The sequence below is a fragment of the Apis florea genome, unplaced genomic scaffold (genome assembly GCF_048593485.1).
Source record: "Apis florea isolate Af1SG1 unplaced genomic scaffold, ASM4859348v1 contig_3367_pilon, whole genome shotgun sequence".
Taxonomy (NCBI): Eukaryota; Metazoa; Arthropoda; class Insecta; order Hymenoptera; family Apidae; genus Apis; species Apis florea.
In genome coordinates this window covers 828,779-847,698 of record NW_028256746.1, presented here as the reverse complement: position 1 = coordinate 847,698, position 18,920 = coordinate 828,779, and the positions used below count along the sequence as shown (strand labels likewise).

The window sequence follows — 18,920 nt, the reverse complement described above, 5'->3', positions numbered from 1 at the left end:
GGCGTCGTTTTCCTTTCGTGGAAACTTTTAAACTTTTAAACGTAAACTGTAATTCGCTGTGTTTATTTCGTAAAATATTATTTACCGAACTTTCGAGCAAATTTATTTACGAGAGAGAGAGAGAGCTTCTCCCAACTTCGTCACGCGGATTTTAACGAAACTTTTAACCCCGTTGCACAACGGACTTATCCCTCTTTAATCAAACGCATTTAGGATACTCGAAAGTTTTCGGAGTAGTATTTGCTTTCAAAGCTTTCCAACCAGCTTCTCCGCGTGCCTTTATCCTCGCCTGATCGTTCGTATTATGCGCGAGTTTGTTCAAACATCTGAGCAACTATCTATGATTTCTGGCATAAAGGTCAGAGTTTGAGCACGTCTCCCTTAAGCGCCTCTTGCTTTCCTTGATCTCGATCTCGATCGTTCGTTTCTCTCTCTCTCGAACGAAAGTGAAATTCAAGCATTCGAAAGCAAGATATTATTTAGATCGGATCTAAATATTCACATATTGATATAACTTTTACGAAAAAAATCTCTGTACAGATGCAGGTCGGTGAAGCGAATAAAGCGAAATAATAAAAATTACTCGAGTCGAACTTGTTGTCGTATCAATGTTTCAAGCGAATCGTCGAGGCGAGGTACGTGTCGCGTGAAAAATAGCCAGCTCGAATTTGTAACGAGAACATGGGAAGAGGTTGATAAAAATAGAAAATTTAATCGTGAGAATCGGAGAATTTTCGAAGGAGGCGTTACGTTAAAACATTCACGAGGATGAAAAAGTTCGATCGAAAGAGGGGGAAAAGAACGAAATCGATAACCCGAAGCGCGTGTTTCTATCTACACACTTGCGAGTTTGAAATATGATCAAACGTATAAAAAATATTTCCATTTCTAATGTAACGACGACCAATAATCTAACGGCTAATCTTCTTCAAGATCGATCGAAATTCACAGAGGTTTGATCTGTTGATTATATATTATATCGATCGAGAGGGAAAATAAATCTCTACCGCCATCGATATCGTATCTCTTCGTTAGTTTCGTTACTCTTTCGGATTTATCGCCGCTTTCTGCCCAAATTCTAGGCGCAATTTCAAAATTGCTATAAATTTATGTCGCGGTGTCGCAGTTGGGCAACGATGCATCTCGCCCGTATAATTCAGAGACGCGTGATAAACGCGCCTACTTGTGCAAACGACTGATCCGCAATAAAGCCTAAATAATTAGAAACGGTAGTCGTAGACGCGAATTATGCGCTCGAATGATAGCAGCGGGCCAGCAGATTATATATATACCGATTATACACGTTAAATAATCTGTAATCGTGTTCTGGAATTAAGCGGATAAGGGGCAATGATGTTAACTGACTTTGAAACAAACAAACGGAGGGGATGGAATAGGATATCGGTAATTACTTCTTTAATTAGCGAAATTGCTTAATTGAAAGGCAATTATTCCGTGTAATTGTTATCCAGCCCGGTCAACGAGAGATCGGGCTACAATTGAAATCAAAATACCTAATCAGAAATTTTCACTTGCTAATTTTTGATTAATATGCACGGATTTCGATCGAACGAGGAGCAAGCGATGAAATAATGCAATTAACGCACGTATCGAGATTTCGATCGCGCAAGCTGACTAATCGCAATCAAGGGTGTTTACCATAGGTGTCAGATACGGATAGGTATGACCTGAATGTTTCTCCACGCGGAATAAGATGTTCGACGAAGCTTTGTCCAACAAGGGACGACCGGATGTAACTTTGATTAAATTTAAATTTAATCGATTCGAATTGAATTTATACAGGTGGGATGGTGATTGTTGTAAGTGTTGTCGTGTTTTTTTTTTTTTTTTTTTTTTTAATCATCCTACCTCTGACGAAATTGAAATTCTGGACGCGATGATCGACCATAATGGATTAAATTTACCGTGTGAGCTTGTTTGAGGATAGCAAGGCTTTGGAAGCGAGGACAAGTCTAATACGTTTAACGTGACAAGCTAGATAAGATTGAGAACAGTCAGCTAGGCGTAACTTGTCTTTGCTTATCTGCTATATGCGCTCTGTTTAATGCGGCAACGTAATAATAATAACTGTGTTAATCTTTTGAAAATAAACTATTCTCACCTTCTGTGTATTTCGATCGACTGTGTATATGTACGATTATATTCCAACGTTCTCGTTTTTCGTTGTATATGGTAAAAAATTAAATCGAAGCACGAGCTGAATATTATCGTGTATTATTTAACTAATCTTGCTAAATAATAAATTTGAAATATTTCTATACGAAGATACGTAAAAGGTATATTCTTACATAACATTGCACATTCAATTCTTTGAAAATTGACAAAGCGTTTGCAATTATCCTCTTTTAGCACGAGAAATGATATCATTATTACCATTCGAATAATATTCGAAGAATGAATGGAATTTTCGAATGAGAGTGAAATTTTATATGCGTTAGAAGCAAATTGTGATATTTTTATTAGAACAATAATCTACTAATAATTTAATTATTAGAATCCACTGGTGATATAAAAAAAAGTATATATAAAAGTTGCCAGCATCGTTTTAATTAACATACAATAATAATATATATATATATATATTTTTTTTATTTTCCTTTGACTTTAAACTAATTAATTATCCAATCTACCAGGAATTTCCTCCTGGTTATTTCTTAATTATTATATTTCTTTTTTTATAATACTGTTTTAATTAACACTCTTCTCCATTTCATCAACAAAGCTCTCTCATTAATGAATGGCACAAAACAATTTCATCGCTTATACAAAATTTCCAATTTCTTCTTTTCTACGAGTTCGAGTAAAATTCACGATTGAAAAGTTTAATATTTCCACGGTATAAATAAATAAATATATATATATCTCTCTCTCTATATATATATATATATATCTTTGAAAATTAAATCATAATATTTTAAAGACAAATTTCAATTGCAATTTTTAAATATTTAGATATATTTGTATTATTAATGATTAATTGATATTTATATTCATATATAAATAAGTGTATCTAAATTTAAACGTAGTCACTATTGTCCGTTTTAATAACACGTTATTAAAATTCACCACTCGCTCGGAACGTATTTATTAAATTAATTAATTTCGAAAGGGAATGAATTATTTCGAGATGAAAATTAACGAATTATTTTAATGATTTCGGTGCGAGAAAATGGAATAAAAATAAAAAAAAAAGGAGGGGGAGGGGATCGAATCGAAATAAAACGATTGATTCTCCTTAAAAATTAAAAGAGAAAAAAAGGACAAACCATAGACATAGAAACGCGCATAAGAAACTGGAGATAAGAAAAACGAGAGAAAAGAGAAAGGGAAAGAAGCCTATAATCTGTAGATTATTGCTCGAATAAAAAAATTCGTGAAAACAAGATCGATCCTTTCCAATGGCGTTGAAGAAGATACCTTGACGCTTTTTATAGGAGGGAAGCCCCACCACAGGGCCACAACCCCCCGCGCTCCCCGCGACAGAGGAGCTGATGGTGGCAAGACAGGGAGCCCCCCGACCGCCACCTCCGCGTCGTTCCAAGTCACGGCGTCTGCACCCACCTCCGCCCCCACCACCACCGCCACCCCCGGCGGACAACACCACGACGGGTCCAGGGGTACTACGTTTACGTCGTCCCCCTTCTCGCGCGGAGCCCCTTCTTTCAGAGGAGGGCCCCGCGATCTCCTGACGCCGTACTCGCAGGCTTCTTCGAGCCCTGCAATCAATTTTTTTTTTTTTTTTCTTCTTTTTTTCCCATTTTCACTCTTCTCCATTCATCTTTCAGAGAACAATTTTCTAGCAAAAATTACGATTCCCCTTCTATACGCCTTTCGTAATTTATCGATCTCTTTAACAATGCAATAGCCCTCGAATTAATTTCGAGGAGAATCTGTGTAAGAGTGTTTGTTCGAGATTTCGATTCAAAACTGGTGCGATTGGAACTGGCGGTTTGAAGATTTCTCTTTTTTTAAATAGCGATAAAAGTAGGTGGAGTTTAACTTTCGAGCCCGACTTTTCGGATATGCATTTTAAATCGATCAATCGGGCGCGCAGAGTCGGTCGGAGGCGATGTCAGCGAATAATACTCGTGCTTTTCGATTCGAGTCTACGGCGGATACCGCGCTTTCCGCCCGGATACGTTTCGGTGGTGAATAGTCAGGAATTTACGAGGATTGCTCTTTTGCACGTATCTCTTTTTTCACTCCCGGGACGAGAGTAGCTCTCGCCCGGCAAATCGAGAATTCTGTGAAGGCCGCGCCAAAACACCCCCGTTTTGCGTTCTAATAACCTACTGTACTTTTCCCGAATGGAAAATGGAATTTCATGAAAATTAGTTTGACGAGCAGTTTAAAACTTACTGCTCGACTTAACTTTCTAATTGTTTTCGAAATATAAATTTCGTTTAAAGGGGTCTCGCATCGATTAATGCTTATCGATGCGAGACTTAATCTCGATCATAGATTCATCTATCGTAGATACGATAGACCACGGATTTTTCATACAAATGGTGTATGTTTAACATATTTTTTATATCAATTACACGTGACGAGATATTTGAAAATTTAAGGGAAATGTTAATTAAACTTTGTTACAACTCTCAACGAATGAACGATCGTTAGAACGAGGAAACTATTTTTCTCTTTCAAACGCATTTTGATTTATCATCAATACGACTTTTGCTTCTCGAGATATGATCGTGTAAAGAAAAATGATAATTCCTTTTTTTCTTAAATACTTTACCTTAAATTTGATCAAATTATCTAATTTAAAATTAGGAGAACTTTGTGCCGGTACAACATCAAAGATAATTACTTCCGGTCAACGAGCGAACGATCATTGGAACCTTGCCCTTTAAAACGCTTTCAGATTTATCCCGATAGGATTTTTGGTTGCCGAGATATCGTCGTGTGAAGAAAAACGGTAATTTTTAATCGTTTACCATGTTCGTCCTTGTTGCTTATTCGGATCTCTCGCTCGCACCGACCTATCCCGAACTCCAGACAAATGGCAGACCAGACCAATTCCAGGAAAAGGTGTCTTAAGTACATGGAAACTTTGAGCCTTTGTATCTCGGCAACCGATTAAGATATCGGAATACGAAATCAAAAGTTGACTTCGACGGCACATTCTCCTCTATTTTCTGATTTTAACGACAAAATTTTAACTTTTTTCATTCGCATAAACTCGAAGAATTTGCACACATATGTGATTAAAAATGATTGAATCGACAAATCTGTAATTTCGCATAAAAATCCGCAGTCTAAAGGATGTTTTAAAAATAGCTTTTTATTTAGAGTTCGATCGATCTCATCTTTGATATTAGTTATTTAATATTTGATCAAAACCCAAAATTGAATTTTAATTGACATTTCGATTAATAAATACATCGCGAACCGATCGATTCGGGCCAAGTGTTATTCTAACTAAAATTTTGAATCGATAGAATATATTTGTATTCAACAACGATTAATAGGGAATGAGGAAGGGGATAATTGGAAAGGTAAAGCGAGTTAAAGATTTTAATTATCCCGTTCGCGTATAACTGGCCTGATAAAAGATAAACCGATCCACTCTTAGTTTTCATTACGAGCGTAACGACTCTGACCGAGAAATTGGAACACGGAAGAAAATGGAATTTTTCCACATAGTTACGTGCTCACCCTTTCTCGCGTACAACCACGTTGTTCCCTCTCTTCAAGGATGGATCGTTTATTAAATTAACCCTTTGGATATTAATTTCTCCGATCAGGTGTCCACGATGCGTTAATTTTGACCAGGTCCACCACGTCACGCAACTTATTATTCCCCGATCCTTTATCTTTTTTTTTTCTACGATTTCAGGCGATGCGGCGTGATCCTCAAAGTTGACATAACGCGTGCATGGTCACGTGGATGGTTAGTCTGTCTTCGAGTTGACTTTGCTTTGTTAGTACCTGAAATTAGTAAACAGAAACACGTGGGTTAGTAGTGTGTTAAGTTGTTGTTGTTGTACTTTGATCGTTTCATAAAAAAAAGATTTGAATTGGAAATATCACGAATGATATTGGGAAACGAGACGGGGGGGATAAGAATCGACAAGATTTTTAAGAATCGTGAAGACAGATACGTGTTCTTTTATTCGTGTGTAACACAGTTTATTCGTCCGTGCGATAAAGTCGGGGTCAGAGCGCTCCACTAAAAAGCACCACTAGGGCGAAGAAGATCTTCAAGATCACTTGATACAGTTGGAGGAGGGACACTTGTTCACTTTGTGCAAGGCATGTCCCCTTATTTTTTCATTTTTGAATTTCAGAAGATTGGAGGAACGGACAGGCTGATATATCCGTTTCGGAGAATTCATCGAGGCAATATCGAGGCAATAAGAAAATCTGGGTCGTGCGACGGAACAAGCATCAAGATCAAGTAGCATTGGAATAATAACGTTCCCTTCGATAATTATATACGTCTAATTACGTTATAAATAAACGTTATAAGATCGTTATTTACTTACTTTTGCATTATAGAAATTACAAGCAGTTGAAGATGTTCCACGATTTTTGCCAATTACCGGAATAATTTCAATTTCACCGCGAAGTTATCGCTCGAAAGAGGTATGCTTGAGTACAACTTTTTCGAACAGAGAGGATAGATATCGAGTTGGAAGAACCACTTCGACGAGTGGTTAGCAAGTCCAAGTGTTATTAAGAAGGGTTTTCAAGAATTCTGAGAAAAAAAGAAAAAAAGCGGAGACAAGAAGAAACGCCTGAACGAGATAAGAAAGTATAAATTGTTCGTGGCAGGATATACTTTTTTTGGTTTCTCTCAGAAATTTGTGTCTGCCAATCGCTCGTTTTTATCAACGCGTACATATTCTTTTTCTCGCATTATTTACACGCAAATATTACGCGATATAAATAGACAGAACATGGAACATTTTTCGATACCATTCGTGCATACTGATATCGGTGACTGGCTTCGAAATGTGCGAACATTGATTTTATCACAGTTTCCAATAAATTCCACGAGGCAACAATTAATCATGCTCTGTTTGTTTTCACGTGCGTTGTGTCATCGATTGTGCATCCTTTCTTTCTTTCTTTCTTTTTATTATTCGTTCCATTACGCCCAATGGATATAAAATTCGTGGTAACAAAGTTATCGAAACGCGTTTCCAACATCGATGCGAGTATTGCGTTAAAAAAACTTTTTTTTTTCCCCCTTCCCTTCCTGTCGAAATCGCAACAATCGATTAAGACCGCTTTCATCCTTTCAGTTAACGCGTGAAATTTTATTTCATCCCGATATAGGATAGTAGAGTAGCGAGTTATCGCAAGATTATTGGATCGATACGGTTCGAATCCGAGAATTAGAAAGTTTCTGACTTTTCGCGTCTGGAAACTGAATCGACGTCTGACCAAGATATCAACAATTTTTCATGGATGTCTGCCAGCCTACGTGACCAAATTGCATTATCCGCTGCAATTTCCAGCTCTCGGAGTTAATAGCGAGGGTTCGTCGGCGCTATGAAATTACTCGCAATTTCTTTAATTACGAGTGGAATATCTGAAAGACACGCTCATCTTTATAATAATGATAATAATTTTATTTTTTCGCGTTAGAAAAAATTCGACGAATAGAAAATAACACGATAAGTTGAAAATACAATTTATACGTATATCGAAACGAATGATGTAGATATTAAAACGCATTTTCATAAGGCTGGTAAATGACACAACAACCTCTCGAAGTGAAACGCGAGTTATCTGAAATTGGAACGAGCGTTAAAAAAGAAAAAAATTATTACGGCTTCGATTTTTACGGTTTATCGTAAAGGATCGATATCCTTGCGATAATATACACACGTGGCGTGGAATTTCTGACTGATTCGAACAACAGGGCCCCTCCTCCTCCTCCTCCTCCTCCCGTTGTGAACGCTCGAAATGAAGAGATCGATCGTGACAGTCGTGCAAGGTTTATTCCTCCCCTCCCGAGAAAGCCATTCCTATCTTCTCGAAAAAAGAAGACCGTCTCTTTATATTACCAGTTTCCACTCTGAATTTCACCGCACGACCATCACGATGGACCACTTTTCTTTTCTTCCAATCTTCTTCTTGAATTCTCGGATGGCTTGCGAATGTAGGTCTTCCGGTGACGACGGTGACGGTGATGGAGAAAACGATAAAAAAAAGAGAGAGAGAGAGCACACCTTTGGGAAAAATGCAAAAGAAAGAAAGGAAACGAGAGGCGATAAAGAAAAAGGGGGGATGAAACGGCGATGAATTAGCGTCTGTCGTATCACCGGCCAACTGTCGCGTAATTATGAACCAGGGATAGAAGCACATATAGTTTTCCATCTGTTTTCCATCCTTGAGAGCGATATCTAAAAGAACAATACCCGAAAGTAAAGATTTTTCGTTTCGCGATAAATGTTTCTTTTCACATTCTTTAGATATCTCGCGTATATTATAAATACACGAAAAAAGATGCAACATTCAACGAATTACCGCGAATCTGTCGATAATATGACCGATACGATCGGCTCTGTTAATTGCAGGAAATCGCGTAACCACGCGAAAACTAGAAACCGAGACACCGTCCATTACTTATTTGTCGCACCCGCGTCTCGTATCGTGGTGGTGACTCATGTTCTCACTGTAAATCACCCTTTAAACCGGTTACGATTTATGAAACGCGGCAACTCGAACGAACTCGACCCTGGGACGAGCCCCAGCCAGGGAATGAACTTGCGCGCGGCTCGGCAAAGGAAGCCATGCCTCCCCCAACAAATCTTCCGTGGTGGTGGCTCGCGGGAATGTCTCTCGCCTATAGGAATTATTAGGCCCGCCGAACAAGACAGAGATATCGCCCACGTGGATCTCCGTCACGCCTCCCCCTCCTCCCGCTGCTTCTCGACGTGCCATTTACATTAACAGATATTTCACGTGCACGTGACTTATACGTCTTGCGCGCCACTTCATCCTCCCGGGCTGACCCTGATTTAACCCTGCGGGGCATAAATTGGGGGTGTATGCATATGCAGGTTGCGGAATACCGCGTCGCAATGCCAACAACGGTTTACTTATCGGCAGGAAGAATCCTTTGAGGAACGAATGCTTCGAGGGGGACGCTTCACGCGTCGCGATCTATTATTCTAAGCGTGATATGCATCGAAATTCGATTGGCCATTTCATGGAAGGGACGATACGATTCGCGATCAATTTGCTTCGATGATATATCGTTTTCTTTTTTATTCTTTATCTCTTTAAGAGAAGAGGTTGAGAGAAGGTTGTTCTTTATTTCTATGCGGAATTTAATTTATAGAGAGAAAGGCAGAGTCGATGGAAGTCGAAGAGTTAAGACGTGTTCGACGATAATCTTTGGCATCGGTCAAGTCAAGGAGCAAACTTTGGGGCAAACACGAACGCGCAAAGCTTAGCTAAGCTTCTGTTACGTTGCACACCGGCTCTCTTAACACGGGTCCTGTTCACATCCTTTAATTAACTCGTTGACGAGTCTGCCTTGAATTTTCCCGAGAATTTACCACTCTTTTAAATAGAATCTATTTCAATTAATCTTATTCCTTGTCGCTGCGTAATTCTGCAAACGATAATGTTTCTAAATTAAAAAGCGTAAATAAAAATGTAACAACAACATTACAACAATGTTGCAAACATCTTTAATTTATTCTATTCACACGTTTTTGCGTGCAATTTGTGCGAAAAGATTGTACGAAAAGGAGGGGAGTGAAAGGGAAAAAAGGAAAAAGTGCAGTGTTAACACCGAGAAGAGCTAGTAAGAGGAAGGTAGAATTCAAGTCGAGTGTACAATAGTGCTGTTTAAGCGAATCGTTAAACCTTTTCACGGTGCTCGCTCAAGAGAACATTCTCTGTATTTGCATCTTATCCGGTGACCTTATTAACACCTAGCTAGCTCATTTCGTTCTTGTTTAAACGAAGCATTCGCCTTCCCCAATATTATTTATTTTTCACGCGTTGTCTCGATTTTCCCCTCCCCAGTTTAACAAGGGGGAAGGTAATTTTAATTGTAAGGAAAAAGAAAAGAATCGTGAGAACTTTAATCCCTTAATGTCCACGGGCATAAATGGAATCGCTAATAAATCTTATCCGAGCGATTGCTCAAAGGTATTTCTCCAGAGGCGCTCTTGATCAGCTATGAGACTTTGCGAAGCTCGTATATACAACTGCGGCAGTTTGTCAGATTGACATCAACGATAAGCTGCTGCGACGTTTCTGAACTTTGGACGTGGCTGCCATCGTAACCTGATCTCTTTTTCGTATATCCATATCCATATTTTCCCCTTACAACCCAATTCTTTTTTGCCCGCGATGGAGGGGGCATTACGTTGAGGTTTGACGAGTACGGATACATAGAGAGGATTTCGAGACAATTTTCTTTTTTTTTATTACACAAATGTAATATACACGTTATTAATTTTATTTCGCGAAAACAAGGCGATCAAATAATTCAGTTTCAATTATAAACGAGCACAATTGTTTTCCATACGTTCACCTCTTTTTCCAGTCTTGTTTCTATACATAGATTCTATAACTATTTCGCGTAGTTATGTTTAAATGTGGAGTAAACCAAATTAGCGAACCTCAATTTTTTTTTTTTTTTTTTTTTTTTGCTTATGAAGGTTTACATTGACGTTGAAAAAGGGGTTTGACGAGTACGGATGCACAGAGATTTTGAGAGAATTTTTTTTACACACAAATGTAACGTACACGTATTAATTTTATTTCGCGAAAACAAGGCGACCAAATAATTCAGTTTCAATTATAAACGAGCACAATTGTTTTCCACGATATTCCTACATTTATTTCTTTCAACAATCGCGCGAATTTCAGTGTTGTCCCGCTGTGAATACATAGATTCTAACTATTTCAACTATTTCGCGCAGTTATGTTTAAATGTAAATGGGAAGTAAACCAAGTTGAGTTGGTCGAAGCTCAATTTTTCCTTTTTTTTTTTTTTTTTTTTTTACAACGCGTGTTGCGCGTGGTGACCCTTAATTTTTGAAACGCAGCTGCTGAAAATAGGGATTAAAACATGACGGGTACAATACGAGTGCATCGTTACTATTTTTTAAATAAAAATATTTATGCGCTCGAGATTGATGTGAATTCAATTTTTTGATAATATCGAAGAAATTTTTTTTTTTAATTAACCTCGTAATTTTGGTTTTAAAGTATATTTCGGGAAATAGAGGTTGGAAGTTTAAAGAGCACGTTCGATGATGTTTTTTAATGGAATTTATTTTCGTAAAAATTTTTAATCAGAGAATCAATCGTTCCATACAGTCGAGCATTATCGAACATCAAGTATTAACAGCCATAACAATAAACCTGTAATATTGTTCGCAATAATTAGAATCTGTATTGGTATTGGAAAGCTGGTGTATTGAAGTTTGACCGTTATTACCACGAAACGAGATTCCTGGTCAATTTAATTCAGCCTCAAATGGAGAAAAATATTTAGCTTTCTAAGACTCGTTATTTATCTGCATTTATCGCAGCGAAGGAAAATGTTTCGTTTATTTTTCAATTTTAAAATCGTGACACGTGCACTCTTATACATAACTTTTAAAATGACCGTGTTATAACGATTATATTACTTTAATTGTGAAATAAGATCGATGGGCGTTATCTTGTTTTATCTAAAACCAAAAAAAAAAAATCGAAGATTCGATTAAAAGAAAATTAAAAAAAAAAAAAATGAAATTGAAGAAGATATTAATTTTAATTCTCTCGAACAATATCGATCAGCTATATTCCAATTATAATGTCAATTTATTTTTGAAACTTTTATCGCCATCGACTCTTCCATATTAATATTTATTAAAATTTCATCAATTTTATATAGCGTTTCTCATTTTAACGGAATTCTTTGGAATTTCAAACCACGTACGTACGTGACACGTAACGTACATAAATTATTACACAACTTTGATTCCAATACTGTTCGTAACTTTGGCGAAACGAAAATTTATATTAACGGAAAAACTCAATCTTCTTCCTTTTGATAACAGAGAATCCAATGATACAAGTCCAATCGATAGGAGTGTGTATCACAATTTTACATTATTTCAATTACTCGATATAAATTGTTACAAATTAAATCGATATCGAAATAGAAGAAACTATAAGAAACATTAATTTACAAATATAAATTTCTCAAACTAATTTTCAATCTCCCTATTTATTTATAATTCATCAGCGAATTTCGTTTCTCAATTTGGAAAAAGAAAAAACTCAGTTTTCCCTTAGAAATTGTTACATCCAAGAATAATCTCGCGCGTTTATTTAAATCACGATGATCATTGAGAGAATATTCATTAACAATAGGTGGAAAGTGTGACACCATTCGATACATATATATATATATAACTATTCCCTTATGCACACGGCATAACTTGATATTGGCCGGTTCACCGCTATTACGCGGTTCGGCTATTAGGTCCTTCGCCCTCGATTATTCTCTAGACCGTTACAATTTCGATTCTCGATCGATCTTCTCCAGGAAACACGGTCATCCGATTATTGACGCTTTTCTAATCGCGGTTTAAACGTGACGCATCAACAGAAAGAGACAATTTCCTCCAATATCAAACCGACTGACGCGGGCCTCTTGTAATAAACGGCCGATCGTTGTTGGCTCGAAAGTATCGCGGAAGAATCGTAGGTTTGGAAAGTAGATGGAAGTAGGCGAGCGAGGGATGATGAATAGTCGAGCTAGGTATGAGTTAATGTTGCAAGAAATTCCTACACCGCGCCACTGTCCATAAGGGTTGATAAATATGCTATGCAAAGGCGTTTAACCACAGAAACCATAGCTATTTCCCTTCGCATAGCTTCCTTGAAAGCTTGAACGCTTATTTGGACTCGCTGTTAAACTCGTTTTAGGTATATATATATATTTCTTCTTCTCTGTTTAACGCAATTTTGATTTGATAAAATCGTTTTCCGTTAATTCTTTTTAATATCAAATTTCTTTAGCGTACGAGGAAGTATTAAAAAACAAACGAACGAAATACTTTTGACAAGATGTTAACATTCCGTGTGTGATTGCGTGTAACGTCACAATCTTGACTTTGATCTAATGAATTAGTGATAATATCAAGCAGCTTGTAAACTCACGCACGAAACTCGATTATAATTAATTTAAATACTTGTTTGCACACGGATATTTTCTTCCGCCAGGCCTGCATTGAAAATCATACTTCGCTGATTATCAATACTCGAGTAGTAGGAAAGGCAGAGTAAATATTTATATGGAAAGGAGGATGCATCGAAAACTCGAATGAATAATTTAAACGTATGAATATGAAGCGTGGAAACATAAGTGGATCCAGATTATGATCAAGAGACTCGTTTTTCCTTTTGCTCGCAAACACGACGAACGAAAGAGGTAAGACGTCGATCTCTGTTGCAACCCATTCGCGAAAGATCGGGTACTTTTGGTGTACTGGCAGCTAACAGGCAACAGGTAGAACGATACGTTGCTTAGGTGGATGGTAACCTACGACCTAACCATGCCAAAATCGCTGGTGTTACCCAACTGTTAAACTTGCGGCCCATCGTCGAACCGATGCCAGCAAAGCGATACATAGTTGGATAGTTGGTGAAAACGATAATTACGATTGCCACCGGTTATCATCGGTGATAATCGGTTAACAGATCGAGCGTTTCTAATTAAACTTGAAAGACTATATTTTCCGGTATCTGATACGGCCGCACGCAACACGTGCGGCTCGTTTCGTAATTGGATCATTAGCGAATTCTTTTTTTCTCCCTTTCCTTCTCTATTTACATCGAAAACTTACAATTTTTCGATGTCGAAGAAATATTCGTTGCCCTTGTTTTTTTGGATATACGATTCGTTTTGGTTTTCAAATTTGGGACGAGGATTGGATTGTTTGCGATTTGTTTGTAAAAAAAAAAAAAAAAAAAAAAGAAAAACTATGGATATCGAAAAAGAATAAAACTAAAAATTAGAAACACGTAGAAACGAATCATTTCTGAAATTCGGATCGTGTAAAATCTTCCTTTGATTCAACACAATTATTGGTTTCAACACACAGTGTGTGATAAATTTTCAACGTATAAAATTACGTAGAAAATTATAATTTCTCGATTCCAAACTTTTAAAAGGTTAATTCGAAAATTTGTTTTATACACGCGATAATAATTACTTTTTGATAATGATACCGAATACACAAGTTTACAATTAACACGAGTTGTCCAACGCTCGCAGAGAAAAGTAAATGAATTGTTCAAAGTTATAAAATTATTCGAGATTAAAGGTAATAATGATACGCTATTATAATAATCGTCGCATTTAATAAATCGTTACTGCGAAATTCTATCGTTGTAGAAGGCGACAATTTATTAGCTCGAATAAGTTACTGGTTCAGTGATTTAATCAAAATTTGTTACTTAAATTTGTTTCACCAGTTTGATATTGAAAATAAAATTAATTCGATCGAAATGACATTCGTTCTTCTTAGAAGAGATGGATCGAATCAAGGATCAGTGTGGATATTGAAAATTGATAGGATATTTTTTTTTTTATTTCGCTTTATATCAATCTCTGCATTCGATTGAAAGTGAAGTATTGAAAAATTTTATACAAAAAAAAAAAGAAAAGAAAAGATAGAATGGATAATAAAATTCGAGAAAAGTGGATATTTCTTTCTTTCTTCTTTTTTCTTTTTTTTTTCTCGTAATATTTAATAAAGAGAAGAGAGAATTCATAAAGAGAATACGTGCAGGTAATTGATAGTTCTCGTTAATCCTTCGAATGTGACTCCCTCAGACTCTTACGATACAGTTCCGGGCAAAATATCTTCGCGACAAAACACTTTTCAAGCGCAGAGATTTAAGGAATATTTCTTCAAAATATTTTTATCAAAGCGAAAGAAAAATTCGAGCGAAAAGAATAAGTATCTTCATTATATTATCAGATAGGATACATATTCAGGAACACGATATCGATCGTGCAATAATTCATTCTTAGCGGAGCGAGTGCCACACGTTATCGCATTATGAAAATATCATTGCACCTAATTCTAGTTCATCAAAGATAACTTTGTACGAAACAGCTTGCGCCAATTGTACCAGCATTGACATTGCTCGAAAACTTCTTGTCAGAAATTCTATTAGTCACCGATATTAATGCATAATGTTAAAGTGGAAATAATAAAGATCCTAGAATGTCGATTCTTCTCTAAGATTAATGTAATTTTCATTAAGTGACGGTAATAAAATCTAACGACATAAAATTTTTTGTCTTTTAATAAAAAATGAATTCCTCGAAAGTTAGATGAGTCGAAATGAAAATGTGCAAATGAGGGATACAAACGAGAATCTATGCACTTTTATAATCCATTTTACCGAATATTTACCTTTAATCTCGATCGATTTTCTCTCCCCGTTATTTAAAAATTTACCCAACCGAATGGGCGTGCCCCGAAAATATACATTTATCGAAAACGATTTGCATTTTTATTGTTTCGGCTAATGAATTCCGCATCACCATTTCAAAATGAAACGGTTATCTTCGTTCTTTGGTAGTCACGGTGTTGTACGCGTGTAATTTTGAACGGTTGATTATATTCGTGGTGGATTAAAGTAACCTTCGAATTAAATCATTTATGATATCAGCGGCGCGCGATCGCAACTGAACGGATGTTTCCCATTTTCCAAGTTGCGGTTATTACCCTAGTTTGGGAAAATGGCGCGTTTAAGGTATCTTTCGTGTTATTTCTAGTTATGGAGTAAAAAGAAACAACTAGCAAAAAAAAAAAACGGTAGGTTATTTTAATATTATTATTACGTTCGAATATGTTATAGATTTATTTTATATCCTTGACGTAGATTTATAAATGTTATTTGTTTACTAGGAACGATTTATTAGAATTGGCGATACATCAATCCTATCTTTAATGCAACGTAGAAAATTTGAATATTAATGGATATTGAAATTGATTTTGATCAACAATAAAATTACATCGATTGTAATTAATTTAACTTCATGCTAAAATTTTGTAATTGCGTTATACGTATTGTACTTCTATTACAAAATGATACATGTTTGCAATAAAATAACAATAATATTTAGAGCTTGTATCGTAGCGATAAAATTGGATTAGAAGATTCGTGATTGTGTTTTAATAAATACATTTTCGAGTGAGAATAGTTCATTTTTTAGCGAAAAAATTGGATGAAATCGAGGGTATTCTTGGAACGATCGATTTGATCCGATCAGGCAGTAATCGACCTGGCAAAATTATCCGCATGAGCTCGAATACTCGTTAGATTAGAACCTATTTCGTTACAAAGGTACGTTTTAATTTTTTTTTTTTTTATTGTTTCATTAAATTTTAATTTTCGATTCAGAATATTACAGATTCAAGACATAAATCGTCATTTTATATGTAAATTTTAATTTGCAATTTTAATTTCATAATCATATAATATAAATTAAGGGAAAATACTTTTTTATAATTAAAAAATAGTTTTTAAATAATACGAAAATAAACTCTTCGTATCCGTTATATAAAGTATTATTGTTTCCATTTATTTCGGAGTTTTATATAAAAAAATCATTTATAACTGATTAAAAAAAATTATCTCCAAAAATCGATAAACGATGAAATCAATTTGAAATCGGTGACACATTTCGTAGAAAGATTGAATCCTCGTCCAGAGAGAATCGTCTGCTCGGTCAAGCTTCCTTTCTGTTTCGATAAATTCAAACAGCTTGACGAGAATCGCGCGAGACGTAGCATATGTATCGTGAAATTTTTTGATCGTTCGTTTTTTTTCTTTTTTTTCTCCATAAATGGATTCGTATAGCATATTCACGTTTTAACGAGTTCACGGTTCGACAAATATTAAAATCGATCAATTATAAACATGACTTCTCACCTCTCCCAACGGTCTGATAAGCTTCGATATGAATTTTAATAACTTTCCGATTGGATGGAAATTCCATGTTATTAAAGGAAAAAAAAAATCGCTGAATCTAAATTATTCGGCAATTAATAGTTTGAAGATCGGATGGAAATAGTCTGGTCTGTTTGATGAATAAAAATGGTGTATAGTTTTTCTTTTTTCTCTCTCTCTCTCTTTTCTTTTGTAAAGCATATTTAAAATATAATACGGTGAAAGAAGGACAAAACTTTTAGTTTTAATGAAAACAATGTCTTGTCAAGCATGGTTCAAGCTTTCAGGCGGAAAGCTTTGGTAAATAAGGCATTTTGGTGTCCCACTTTGGCATCGTGCCCGCCACCAAAAATGTCTTAAAAAGTTTCCCTCGCTTAAATCGAACATCGGTCGCATCGGTTTCAGCTTTACAATTTAACGTGTATGAATAAACTGGAACGATCTGTCATTTTTAATCAACGCTTGGGTGAAAAATGCGCGCGAACAAGCACTAAGAAATGGAATAAAACTTTTCAATGAGAATTGTTTCGAAAATATTTCGAATCTACAATCCTATGATTTTGTTCAAAATGTTAGAAAAAAAATATTCTCTGAATATTTTAACCACGATCGCGAACAACCCCCGTTTACAACTCCCTTTGAAATCGAGTTGAAAATTTACGTTAATTCGTCAGAAACGAAACAACTTAAATTTCGTGAATATTTCTCCTCCTCCAAAAAAGAAATAACAACGATAATAATAAATTCGATCGCCGAGTATCTTAGACTACATAATAAAACAATCATGGCGGACGTGTCCGATTCGAAGAGGATTCCTTCCTGCTCTCGTTGAATCATCGAAAGCTGAACGAGACGTTAAGCCAGGGAACAAAGGGATGAAAGTTGTATCGCGCGCGTTGTCGTATATACATATATACACGTAGCGCAGATCAAAGTGATAAAGGAAGTTCGAAACGTAAGAACGCGGTTGGAAAAGTTTTAGCATTCTCGAGGAAATCAGAGTTCGTAACGAGTGCCACGCTCGGTCCACCGTCATTTCCAAACGAATGTAGGTCAAACCGATTGGCACTTTTCCAGCGAGCACAAGCTCGGACTTGTGGATCCACCTTGTTCAACTGCTGACGATCGTGATTTCCCTTTCGCCAAGAGGAACGTGACCGTAATATTTCAAACTTCCGGCCGCCGCTCTTATCTTAGCCGGCCACACGAAGAGGGTCACCATCTGATCCGACCGCTGTTTTTCCTCTTCCTCCTCGGGGAAAGTAGAGAAGGATAATTACGAGGTAGACTCGTGCTCGACACGATCGACGTGCCGTTTAATCGTCGATGCAATTTCGTGGCCATTAGCGAATAGCTAAATTAACGTCCAGAAATTAAACGTCCCGAAATCGGCCGCGCCAACTGACGTGTCGTTAAAACGTAACGTCAGTTTCGCGCAAAGCGACGAATGCACTGAAGCTAACACCCGTGGACAGCGTTCCCGAAATTTTACTCGTTTCTACTGCTGCGTTGCTGACCAAACAACCTGTTTATTAAACGTCACGCGATCCGATCTCGAACAAAGATCGACGAATCGTGGGTTATCGCGTAAAATTTGGCATTTTTTCTCGTTTTTTTTTTTCTAGATTAAATTTAGATCGTCCCTGGAAACTTTATAAAAATATAAAAATATCCTCGCGCGCAAGATTCAATCGTATATTCCGATATCGGGAACCTATGAATTTTCATTAAAGCGGGGCTCCCGTTTATTTGAAAGTTGATTCTTCGGCCTTCTATGAATATTCATACGCAAAGGTAGGCGAAAACTTTGCCGAAAAATCTTGAAAGTCGATAGGTTAGGCCACAAAGCGGACGAGATCGAAACGGGGGGTTGCAACCAGAGAAAGAAGATTCTTCCATTCCTTTTTAAGGATACACATCACGAATTTGGAAAATTGTTTCCAAAATTTCTC

At 36.5% G+C, this 18,920-nt stretch overlaps 1 protein-coding gene across 2 annotated transcripts in view; it reads right to left on the bottom strand.

Annotated features, from left to right (window-relative positions):
* LOC100871823 (A-type potassium channel modulatory protein KCNIP1) overlaps positions 1 to 18,920 on the bottom strand; it is a 123,839-nt gene that overhangs the window by 24,564 nt on the left and 80,355 nt on the right. The gene's annotated exons all lie outside the window — the stretch shown is intronic.